Genomic DNA, 13,047 nt, shown 5'->3' with positions numbered 1-13,047 from the left:
AAGATGATGAAAATTTAGATGATGATAATATCGATTTTTACTCAAACGTACGGGATTTATTGCATGATCTGGATGAGGAGTCCATAGATCATAATCTACCCTTGGAACATAACGAAGATCTGATCTAATATATGCTCCTCTTCATAGACTATGGGAGGGTTATGTTCCAGGGTCTTCGTTATGTTCCAAGGGTAGATTATGATCTATGGACTCCTCATCCCGATCATGCAACAAATCCCGTACGTTTGGGTAATAATCGATGTTATCATCATATAAATTGTCATCATCTTCTGAGACTGCACCATCATTTAAAGCAGCAAGAGCTGCCTCAATTTCCTTTTCAGATAGCGAGCCAAACATGCTGAAAAGAAAAGCCAAATAAGCAAACCATAGAACAATTTTATGGCATAAACGCATGGTGTAGACATTTGGCTACATACACAAAAATCAAGTCGAAGGCACATTCGGGATAGATTACCAAAAAAATAAGTTATAATAATGAATTCTTACATTATTTCTAACACGTATGTATTTTTTTCCAATCGTTTTAGCAATTAATTCTCACTGAATCCGAAATTAAAATACCACAAATTTTAACACTACCAATTTTTTCTCTTTCGCAATCGCTACGTCAAATATCGGTTAATTTTTTTTCAAATCTACCTTCATTTGCGTTTTTTTTATTTTTATTATGATGTTTTCTATGATATTAGCATACGTTCAGAAACGCTTATAAAATGTGTTACTTTTTATAATTAAAAAAGTACTTCGTAGACATATGGCAACACTATGCATTTAAGGGTTAACATCATCGTCCTGTGTAGCAATAGGAATGAGCTTTGTGATATGGAAAAGATTTGACTCCAACTTCTTATGACCTGTATTAATCTTGTATATTGATTGTGATATTTTTTCCTCAATTTTAAACGGTCCAATCCTTAGCTCATCCAATTTTTTCCTGTTTAATTTATGTCCATTTTCAACATATACCATATCACCTTTATTAAAATTAAAATGTTTTCTATCTCTGTCCATCACTCTCTTATTATATTCATGTGATAAAATAGATCTTTCAAATGCAATTTTTTTGTCCTTTACCCAATCATCTGTCTTTTTTCCTGATTTCAGTTCATTTGGTAGGAACGAGACATCTGTACCATCCAGCAGGTATCTCGGCGCAAAGCCAGTAACTGTGTGTTCAGTATCATTATATTTACTCACACAGTTATGAGCAATTGTTGTCCATGCTGTTGTATTTGGTTTCTCATTAATTTTGCATCTTATTTTATTCACTAGTGTTTGGTTCAGCCTTTCGTTTAGTCCATTTGAAAAAGGCGAATTAACTGCGGTGAAAAGCAGCGTAATTGACTTTCCATTTAAAAAATCCTTAAATTCCTTCGAGTTGATTCCAGGATATTGGTCTGTAAGAACCATGCCAATCTNTTCCTGGCAATAAGTGGTGACTGAGTTTGTTCCGGCGTTTCTTCTCAGCACTTGCCATATGTTTGTCTCGAAGCGCTGGTAGGGCCCAAAAGATAAGGAGACATGTAAAGTGCCCCATAAGGGCTACCTTTTTCTTTTTTTATTATTTTCTATTGACGTTCATAAGTGCCACTTGTGGTCTAAACTGAATAAATATTTTTGATTTTGATTTTGATTTTTTTTTGATAAATAAAACATTTATGAAACCATGATTTAAGATCTTCAAAGCTTTTGTAAATATTTTGACAGCTGGTAGCGACCTCTAAATCTTAACCAAAAAAAAAACAAAAAAGCTAATTTCATATTTAGAGGTATATAATCGAATGAGAAAGTGCCCCGGGGATAATTCAAAAGTCGAAAAATAAGGACCACCCTATTGTTCAAGTTTAAAAATGTTTTTAGTGTTATTTTGCAGGGTTATTTTCTTCAATAGTTTGGTTAGCCACTTTAAACTCAAATACCTTAGCCACGTGAGTGTTGTTCTAAAACCTTGACTTCTACTAACTCTACCGATTCTGACACTGTAGGACCTCTAGCACGAAAAACTTTCTTTTTCAAATCGTTTGCATATTCGAAAAAAAATCGATGCCCAGCCTTCGAATTCAACGATAACGTCGTGACGATCTCGATTGTTAAAATTAGTTTTGTGCTACCATTTTTCTCATATAAGTTTACTTTAAGTCACGTTGACAGGGCGCTGTGGCGATTCGAATACGCAAACGATTCGAAGTCGAAAGTTTTTTATGCTAGAGGTACTGAACTAGCTGGTCCATTGTTTGCAAGTCAGAAGCCATCCGTCTAGTGCCACACAATAGGTTATCGGGCAGACCCGCGGGATTTAAGCTGTATGCACTACAGTCGTAAAGCGCCTTGAGATATTGAGCCTTCGTGCAGCCACTTCTAAACACGTCGGCTTTTACCGTAACTATAACTTTAACCGGTGTTTTTGACAGACTTTTGACGTTTGTTATAATTAAATTAAGATGATGCAACCCAGGGTAAGAGATACAGCGTGGATATCATCGGATATCACCACTACTACAATAAACTAGTATTTTATTACCATCGGGTATAAAATAGTAAAGTAAACGATATGACGTTTTCTAATAAGGTGGTTGACACCATCACGTATACTTTCTGTGAACTGTCAAAAGATGTTTCTCTTTGTATACTTATTTGTATAATACGACGAAATTTCTAAGTCTTTAAGGCACAGAGACTTTCTATAAGGATTTCTTCTAGAACAGTCCTGCGCTGTCCGTATATAAGCACTTCCCTTAACCTTCGTTTGTTTCAGCCAAAAGACATCCACTGCTGGACAAATTCTCCCCCAAGGATTTCAACAACGACCGGTCCTACGCTGCCCAGGTATTTTAAGAATAGAATAAGAATAAGAATACTTTATTCAGCATAGAAAAATAAAATAAAAATACAGTACGTATAACATTAAACTACAAGCTATGCTGAAGAGGCGTCCGCTCAGCTATATTCGCGACATGACAAGCGCCATGTCGAGAAGCTGGTTTTCAGCGGAAACCAACACGATGAAGATTGCGGATTGCGCGCCCTCTTGACCGGGACCATATTGAGGCTACCAGTCAAGAAGGCGCGCAACAGGGGGCGTTATGGACGGTGATTTTCCGCGTACTTCACCAGATCGCTGGTCCACCTAGTGGGAAGCCTGTCCACACTACGTCTTATAAAGGGCTAATTCTAAAACTATCCGTGACATAATATAGAATGATTTTCGGAATAAACCCCCAGCTTTCCTCTTATCAGATGGCTCGAGCGGGGTCCTATCTCAGAACTTTTATCGAGTTTTCAGTAATTAGGATGGCGCTCGCTAACTTTGCTCTTACTACCGACGGCACGTCAAGCTTTACACTGTAGCTTCTTGTTCAGTTGTAATAGAGTTGAATTTGAAACAAAAATGTATAGGATGTGCTGTCGTTAGTACCAGTACTTTTGCCTTTTATTTTAGTTGCGTCCACTTTTCAATTGGTCTAGATAACAGGGCGGATGTTTTTAACAACGTAGTTTCTGTTTCTTTTATGATAATTAGGAATTTAATTAACAACATAATTTTTATTTGGCATTGTGCCATACAGTGTGATGTGTATGGGAGAGTTGTATTTAAGGTAATTGTTAAGAAAAAAATGGCTTTTCGCTTACCGACTGAAACATACGAATATTTTTCGATTACTCCGCTGAAATTTTAAGTGTAATATAGCCAGCGTTGTTTTATCAATGCTGGGTAATTTATAGCAAGCGAAAGGTCATGAATTCAATTCCCACCTGAGGCTATTCGATCAAAGTAAGTAAAAGTCTGACAGCTAATTTCGCTTAAGATGAGTTTAAGACTGTATATCCTTGCAAATAAACATTTTATCATCTGCCTAACCTTGATGTATTTATTGATAGTGGTGTCGTCTACCCGAATTGATAGCTTTAGTTAATTAATAAATGTTTTCTAGTTCTAAAGCCTAGAACAAAAGGTGTCCCAATGACAAAATAAAGAACTATTTTAATTGTTCCTCATAATTTATGCATTCTCATTTCTCTCGCAGTTAGTCACTGTCGGTTTGTTAGTTTTATTTTATAGTCTTTTAATGAATATTCACAGACTGTTGTCGTTTATTTACTTGAGAGAAAATTGATGTCAAAGTGAACCTGTTTGAAGAGAAGACAATTAAGTATTTTTAATGAATTCTAGTAAAAGTAACTATTCTTAGTTCCCGTTCCCACCGCTGCAACTCCTGTGTAGCCAGGATCTAAAGCTTGTAAGTACACTGGTCTAATGATGGAGCCGAAAGGTAGCTACACTCTGTGACGAGGTCTTGGATAATATCCAGGATCTGATCTAATGATGAAGCAGAAGCCGTAAGCTGATGAGGTAGCCATAATAATGTAGTGCCCTTTGACACATTGATGGACAGTAAAGTCCACGGGCGTTCAGTAGGCCTAAGATGCTCGCCGCGATAAGCGTTTATCACGCTGTTTTATCGATTTTGCCCATACATTTTGCCGTCGATAAAAGTTATCACGGCGCGCATCTTAGGCCTAGAGTCATTCGGGTCAAGAGCACGCACTTTTTTTTTGATGGCCTCCCAGACCTATAAAGAATTGTATAATTGGCATGTTATGATATTAAATCTGTAGAATATTTAATAAATTTTCACTATTTAAGAAAAATTTCCATCAAGATTAATTAGTTTTAGCCCTACATAGGCTTAACTGAAAACTTTTCCAATGCGTACTCTTGACCCGATGTGTGGGTAAAATTACGCAAGTCTTAGGGTAAAGTTACGCACGCGGGGTAAACGTACGCATTCAGATTTCTAAGAGAATACAATTAAGATTGGCAATAATCAATATTTATTTAATCTTGTAAATAACATTTTAAGAACTTTAACATTAAAAAAAATAAGAACTCTTTGTATTATACAGGGTGGAATTTTGTAATGCCACCTGGAGGGAAAGTACTCTTAATATTGTAGATAGAAAATTTTACTCAAATAAAACTTTCCTTAATTTTTGAAAACAAAGAGAACTCCATTCAAAGATTTTTGAAAATTTTACGAAAATTCACTATCATACCATACAATTTTTTGTAAATAATTAAAATAATTTAAGATTTCATGGTTTTCCTTTCATTTAATTTAACCAAGTTTGTTAGAGAGATTTCATCCATAAACCATAACCCTAACGATCGATGCAATAAAAATACAGGCTGTAATTTTTATCAAATTTTAGTTGGTTCGATTACTAAGAGTACTTTCCCTCCAGGTGGCATTATAAAATTCCATCCTGTATCTATTATAATGTGAATCTTGTCTTAAATTATTTATATTGGCAATAGTCCCACTTTGAGATCAAAATAATTGGCCTTCATTATTTGGTCATCTGAGATGAGATGAGGGTCCGCTGAGGGGCCTTCCTTATGTAATTTCTCGGCATTTTGGTGTAGGTATTCTGAAAGATTGAACAATTTTTGATATTTTTATTTCATTTGGAGTATAAGTACGCAACGGGGGTAAACGTACGCGTGCGTACTATTAATCTCGTACTCTTACCCCAATCGGCAAATATACCAAATAATCAGTCACAACACACACGTTAAATACTTTTTACGAATATGATAAACTTAGATCAAAACTACATTAAATGAACAATAGAAATATAGTATACTTACTGGCACAGAGCTATCCATTTAACTACAGCACACTTTTCCGTGGCATAAAAATTAAACGAAATAAGCGTGCTACAAGTATTCGGCGACGTGTCGCGACCAGTACTTAGATTGCGTCGGCGCGGCGCGTGGCTCCTAAACGGCGACAGTAGCGCCACTCTATTTTACAAACACAGACCTCGGCTCCCCCACCCCTGTCGGAGATCGGACCACCGCGTACTTTTACCCACCGCGTGCTGTTACCCCGAATGACTCTACTGGTAGTAAAGAATGATATGATAGAACGCCTAGGACGTCATAGCTTTTACTCGTTTTACATTGACATTACTCCCATAGGCAATGTATGTGAATAAGTAGTGTCATTTGGGAAGTAATTCTTAACTAATACTGTCCCCCAAAGTGTTAAGGGCTACCCATTTTTACGTTTATAAGTGCCAAAATACTGGTCGAAATTGAATTAGTATTTTTGATCTGATTTGATTTGAAAAGCTTGGTTTTTAAAAAGGTTTTTACAGAGCTTCTACTGTTCGTAAGTGTGCTGTATCAATATTGTCACTTCATTAATTTTAATTGTATACCTAGTGATTTTATGACCTCTTAGCGCTAAGTGGCTAATGTACTGATTTAGCCGAAATGTTTCCTCAATGAGTCGGTAGTAGGAAAATATATTTGTGGGGCTTCGTAGGAAGCGTAATGTTTGGCAGATTTTTTTTGTTATCATCATTTCAGGCAGATGACGTCCACTGCTGAACATAGGCCTCCCCCAATGATTTCCACATGGCCTTGGTAGCGACCTGTATCCAGCGCCTTTCTGCACCTTTATGAGGTCTTCGGTATTATAAATCTGAAGAGCTTTTTGGTTGAATGCACTAATCTCAGGAACTACTGGTCCAATTCAAAATATTTGTGTGTTGGGTAGCCCATTTATCGAGAAAGCATATTAACCATTATAGTCCAGTCAATGAATGCCTTAACGACGGTGTAGAGAGAAATCCATGGAACACAATTTCTGACCTCGGGACTTTATTTAGCCTAGTTAGGTGGTGAACATAGCAAAAGTCCCCGCCCTTAGCCCTTGAGCCGGCGGGGAGAGGGGGGGTTTAAAGGTACCACTTTTCGGTTTTTCGCTTAATCCTCGGAAACTATGCGTCCTAGTGACATGACTACTATGAACCAAAAAAAGCTTATTCAATTTGCTACAGGTGAGACAGTCAAGTTTTTCTATATCTTGTATAGTTTTTGCGGCATCTGCTCTAGAAGGTCTGTAAAATTGGAAATTTTATTGTTGTCTTACATGTTCCTTTCAGGAGAAAATCGACTAAATCAACATTGAGCAAACACTATAGACATGCGGGAGCATGTTAAGCCTAGTTCCAGGGAGGGGACTGCACCGTGCGTATATTTAGACGAACCAATTAGAGCCACTTTTGACTCCTCATCATTCAAAAACTACTGTGCATTAACACTTCAAATTTGGCTCATGTATTGAGACTTGCAAGATATACATCAGCTTCAAATTTCATAAATATACCTCAAACGGTTATTTAGGTATTGACGTTCAAAAATCGATATTTAGAGCACTACTATCTATCTATCACATGTGAAATGTTAAAATTTACTGGTTTTTTATTTGTTCCTTTGTATTTACATAACTACCTTTCTGGATGCCAAATTTGAACCTTCGAGGTCATCTGGAAGTGGTTAGAATTTGGTCTATAGGTCAGACATGTAGATTTTTGGACGTCAATATCTAAAGAACCGTTTGAGGCAGATTTATGAAATTTGAAACTGATGTATATCTTGTAAGTCTCAACACATGAGCCAAATTTGAAGTGTTAATGCACAGTAGTTTTTGAGTGATGAGGACTCAAAAGTGGCTCAAAGTGATTCGTCTAAATATACGCACGGTGTAGTCCCCTCGCTGAAACTAGGCTTAACATGCTCCCGCATGTCTAGAATGATTGCTCAATGTTGATTTAGTCGATTTTCTCCTGATGGTAACATGTAAGACAAAAATAAAATTTCCAATATTACAGACCTTCTAGAGCAGATGCCGCGAAAACTATACAATTTATAGAAAAACTTGTCGATCTCATCTGTAGCAAATTGAATATGCTTTTTTTGGTTCAAAGTAGTCATGTCACTAGGACGCATAGTTTCCGAGGATTAAGCGAAAAACCGAAAAGTGGCACCTTTAAACCCCCCTCTCCCCGCCGGCTCAAGGGCTAAGGGCGGGGACTTTTGCTATGTTCACCTCCTAACTAGTCTAAATAAAGTCCTGAAGTCAGAAATTGTGTTCTACAGTTTTCCATCTATAATGCTTTATTGACTGGACTATTACCCTACGACCAATAATAGGAGCAGAGCGTCAATGAATTATAGAAAAAATAAAACCGACTCCAAAAAACCTACACTAAAACGTAGAAAAATAATTACTAATTACCTACCTGCCTGCACCGACTCCAAAAGTATCAATCATGGTATACCTACATAAATATTAATAATTCGTCCTAATAAATAAGTAGGTAATTAGTAATTATTTTTCTACGTTTTAGTGTATGTAGGTTTTTTGGAGTCGGTTTTATTTTTTTTATAAAATTTTACTTATTTCTTGCTTTTTAGTTAACTAATTATTACCTTGATGTTACCACTGAAGGTAGGCAGTACACTGAGACCAAAAAAAATTGGTTCATAATCGGCGGAAATATTGCGTATAAAAAAGTTCATCCCCAATTTTCCACCCTTGGGGGTGAAATATTTTCTTCAAATTCGCATGAAACCACCCTTTTGATAATACCTATTCAACAAAAAAAATAATCGTTCAAATTGGTTTATAATCGGCGGAGATATTGCATATAAAAAAGTTCATCCCCAATTTTCCACCCTTGGGGGTTGTTTTTTTATTATTAAATTTAAATGGGACCACCCTTGAGGTATTACCTATACGCCGAAAAAAGATTTGTTCAAATCGGTTCATAATTGGCGGAGTTATCGCGTAACAAACATAGAAAAAAAAAAACATACGGGTCGAATTGAGAACCTCCTCCTTTTTTTGAAGTCGGTTGAAAATTTAACGATAACGGGAAAAAATATTAAAAATATTTTAACGCGTATGAAGTCGCGGGAACAACGGATATTTTACAATACTCGATTTATGTTTAAAGTTGTAATATGTTTAAAATATCTTAGTCGAATATTATATTATGACAATATTCGTCTCCTCTCAGTATTTTTCGTTTTTTTGGTTGAAAAATTCAACAATTTCATTTTGCTGTGATGGATGGATATGGATATGCACAAATAATATCAGCGTTGCAATATGATTTTAACAAAATAGAGCAATCTGTTTGTTCGTCGTATACATTCTTGTAATGTTGAACCTTATCTGCTTGTATCAAAGTTCATTTTTCGATAAAATCGCATCCAATCCAATCTAGATTTTATGAAATAAAAATGGTGGATTTTTAACACTCATAAAACAAGGTTCTTTGTATTTCCAGTAAACGCTGCATTGCTTAAACACACATAAAATGCGGTGCTTTTTACAGTCTTAATAAAATGTTTTGTTTAATCATGGTTGTAAGTTTTATTAATTTCATCAAATTGGACAATTTTCATGAAAATGTTTTCTCTCGCGTCGCCTAATAAAAACACTTTATTTAAATATTAAAATCAGCGAAAAGTTTTCATAATAACCTACCATGAGCATTATTGATTCATCACCGCGATTTTTCATCTCCTACTTCACTCCTATAGAGTTTTACTATATTATGTTCTTCTTCAAAGGCTATGAAATATCTTACACTAGGTATATTTTTGATTCTATGTTACAAAGTTTTATGTTTGGTTCTGTGTTAGATGTGCAAAGGTAACACTGACAGATAAGATTTAATTTCGCTAGTATTTAGTTAGTAACTAAGAGCCAAAGCACACAATGCGTTGAGGCGGTAGTCGCTGTGTCATCTTACTCAGAAATATCGTCGCTCTTCAGGCTCTTTGGATACGTTTAAATAGTTAGAACTTAAAACTATAAATACATAGTCTTTAAGAAATCATATAGCGTAGATTTAAAGTCTAAACGAAGCAAGAAAACGTCCCTGAGCGCGTCATCAGCGATCCGCAGAGTGTGAGCCAAATACGGCGCATGACTCGACTTACACAATCCAGGCTTTGCTTCTAAGGCTGCTTTTACACTTGCGTTTTTATTGTGTATGCTGTGGACAAAGTCGTCATCGCTTTTCAGAGAGCTGAATCCTCCAAGGAGCGCCAGAGAATAGGATCTCCCGTTTTTTTTTTTTCATTCAACCCTTAGCTACTAGCCCTCTTCTCGGGGTCATAGTTAAGGCGTTTTTGGTTACTTTCAGTTTTGTATGATGATATGATTAGATACTCATTATCACATACATCAAGAGCTTCTACTGTTTTGGTATCTCTAAATTGATTCCTATCTAATATTTTGAGATACCAAAAAAGTAAAAGCTCTTTAATAATAATTTAAAATCTTTATTTCTTTCACCCAGTACTTGCTAGCCATCTTCTTCAGATCAAAGGAGCTAAAGAGTGTCTTAATTACATTTTCTAATACTTAACTAGAACGACAAAACGAGCGAAATGTCTATCAGAACATTAGTATTCCTCACTTATAATTACTTCAACATATTTTCTCTTAATCATTTTTGTAAGAGATTCTCTCGAATAATACGAGTAAAATGTTTTAGCGACAAAACAGCTCGTCTGCCGGCGCTCTACAGCGCTATATCTTAGAATTTCTCTGCTATCAAATACAGTATCATTCGACACCTAGTATGTGTTTTAAGAAATTGGATTTTTCGTTTGTACACAGATAGAATTTTAAGCACCACTTCATGTGCTGAATGGGCAACTAGTTTTAAATTAGCAAGAGAAGGCTAGGTCTCGTAGTTGATAAGTAAGTGGCTTAAAAGTTTCTCGTTCCTGTAGTTTGGAGGTACTAGATCTTTACTAGGGTTTTCAACAAACTATTTACAACAATTTAAGTACTTAAGTACCTACTTTAATTCAGTATTAGGTCTTGTTTGATAAAATTACCTTTGCTAGGTTTGTGCCTTGTTAAAAGTTCTCCTTACAAAACAACTTTCGAAATCATAGATTTGTCCGGCTCTGTCTGACTCATAGATTTTGTCCTGTGGTTCTATTATTTAAAAAGTTCAATTTCTCGTTTCAACCAAGACTTAAAATTGAATGGAATTTTGAGTTCTCATCATAATCACAGGACGTCCACTGCTAAACATAGGACAATAACTTCCAATGACTTTCACATGGCACGGTTAGTAGGTATTTGAGCTCTTACTTGAATGAAACCCAATGCGTCTGAAAAACTATTTTCAATATTATTCTTGTAAGCATCCTGTCTACCCTCGGTAAATATCGCTTAAAAATACATAATACTATTTCATGTTTAGAAACAATCTTTGTTATTATTGCTTTTTGTCTCTATCGCTCACATAGAGCTCCTAATTCGTGTGAGCTAGCCGTATAGAGTCGATATATTACGCTAAATAAACTCGCATTGCGAAAAAGGTCTGCTTCAAAGAGACCTTGTAAGTGACCCGTATTTTTTGGCAATGTTTCTTTTCCTGACAAACCCAGGCCCGGCTTAGAGACGAGGGTCTAGTTATGACAAATGTCTATTGGTAAATCCTTTGGATTTAGTTTTAAATCTTGTGACGGTAGACGCAAGCTGACGCTTGACTCCAGTTGTAATTTTTACCTTACCTGCATTAAAACAAAGTTATTTTGATCTACATACATTTTATTTGGATAGGATAGGATAGTAACAACAAACAGAAAATAATAACAAACAAATTAGGTTTTTCATACTGAAAAATGAAAAAGAATAAAAATAAATAAAAGTTACTAAGCCGAGGGTCGATTTAGGTAACCTAACCTAAAAATAAAGCTACATTATTTTTGGATGCCATAAAGCATTTCTTTTTTCTCATCAAGCTAGCTTAATCCCTAGAAATCCGTCTTTCTGACTCAAAATTAATTGGCTGAAGCAAGACGAGAAATAAATTAAAGAATAAGACGCCTGAAAAAATAAGTGGAGCAATTTGTATTCGGCGCGCCAGTGCCCCATTGCCGACATAACGCGACAGGCGTTTACAGGAGCCGCAACTTACACGAATTCAATCTCAAAAAATGTTATTGTTGTTAGGTTGGTGGTGCCATGAGGTCATTTGGGACGTTTGACGTTACCTGTCACCTCGAGACAAGTTGGCGGCAATTATTATTGTACGAGTAATCTCTCTGAATAATAATGTACTGTCTGATGTCTAACTGAGTAATTGACGGCTATTAAATAAAATTGTTTATGTTACAATCATATCTTTGTCGTTAGTCATTTTCCATTTATCCCTAAATTATAGCTTAAAACTTAGTTAACATTTTGAGCTTTGGAATGTAAAAGTGTAACCAACATTACAAAAATATTACAAACCTAACTTCTTACTTATAATTAGAAAAAATATACCCAGATGTTACTGTATTATGTTTTTCTCTACATTTATGAATTTTCCCCAGACAACCAAAAATATTTTTAAAAGCCTGGTTAGCTTTACTAATTAGTATTTTTATAACATTTCTATAGTTAGGCTGAGTTGCACCATCTTACTTTAACTTTAACTGTAACAAACGTCAAAAATCTGTCAAACTCCATACAAAAAACACCGGTTATCGTTATAGTTACGGTCAAAGTTAGGTGGTGCAACTCAGCCTTACTGTTTTACTGTCACTTAACTTATTCTAAGAATCCTTCCTCCCAGTGTGCCCCAAACTGAATTAGGTATAGACGCCTTCCCACTTTGTCTTTGATTACACGACGCTATAGCAAACTCCCCATTGCCACGTTTTTACCTCTGAGGGTTTTATTCAGGGTTACCAGCTTTGTGACTTCAATTTCCCTTCACTTTTGTTTGAAAAAGTTCAGTGTGCTTACCATAAGTTTACCTTAAGTGTACTCGCTAGCGACTGCGTAAAAAAATGACGTTAAAAGTATTTTAGTTTGTACAGCGCCCCTAGCGGCTATTTTCAAGAACTAAAATCTTCATATTTTTATTTTGAAGCACTCGCCAGCGAGCATACCTAACGTAAACTCATGGTAAGCACACAGTACTTTCAAAGTTTCAACACAACAATGGTACGAGTATTTTGAATTAAAAAAATAAAATAAAGCAGAAGTTAAATTACGTACCGAGCAAGTACTTAAATACAATCTCGGAAATTTCTAGAAATGAAGCATAGTATTTTAGAGCTGTGTTGGACTTATTAATTAGAATAAAAGAAAACTGTTCTTCAAAGAAAACAAGTTCTGATTGGAATACTTATAGTGACTTTGT

The sequence above is a fragment of the Ostrinia furnacalis genome, unplaced genomic scaffold (assembly GCF_004193835.3).
Source record: "Ostrinia furnacalis isolate ACB-3 unplaced genomic scaffold, ASM419383v2 OfSCF0720, whole genome shotgun sequence".
NCBI lineage: Eukaryota > Metazoa > Arthropoda > Insecta > Lepidoptera > Crambidae > Ostrinia > Ostrinia furnacalis.
This window is presented reverse-complemented; position numbering follows the sequence as displayed.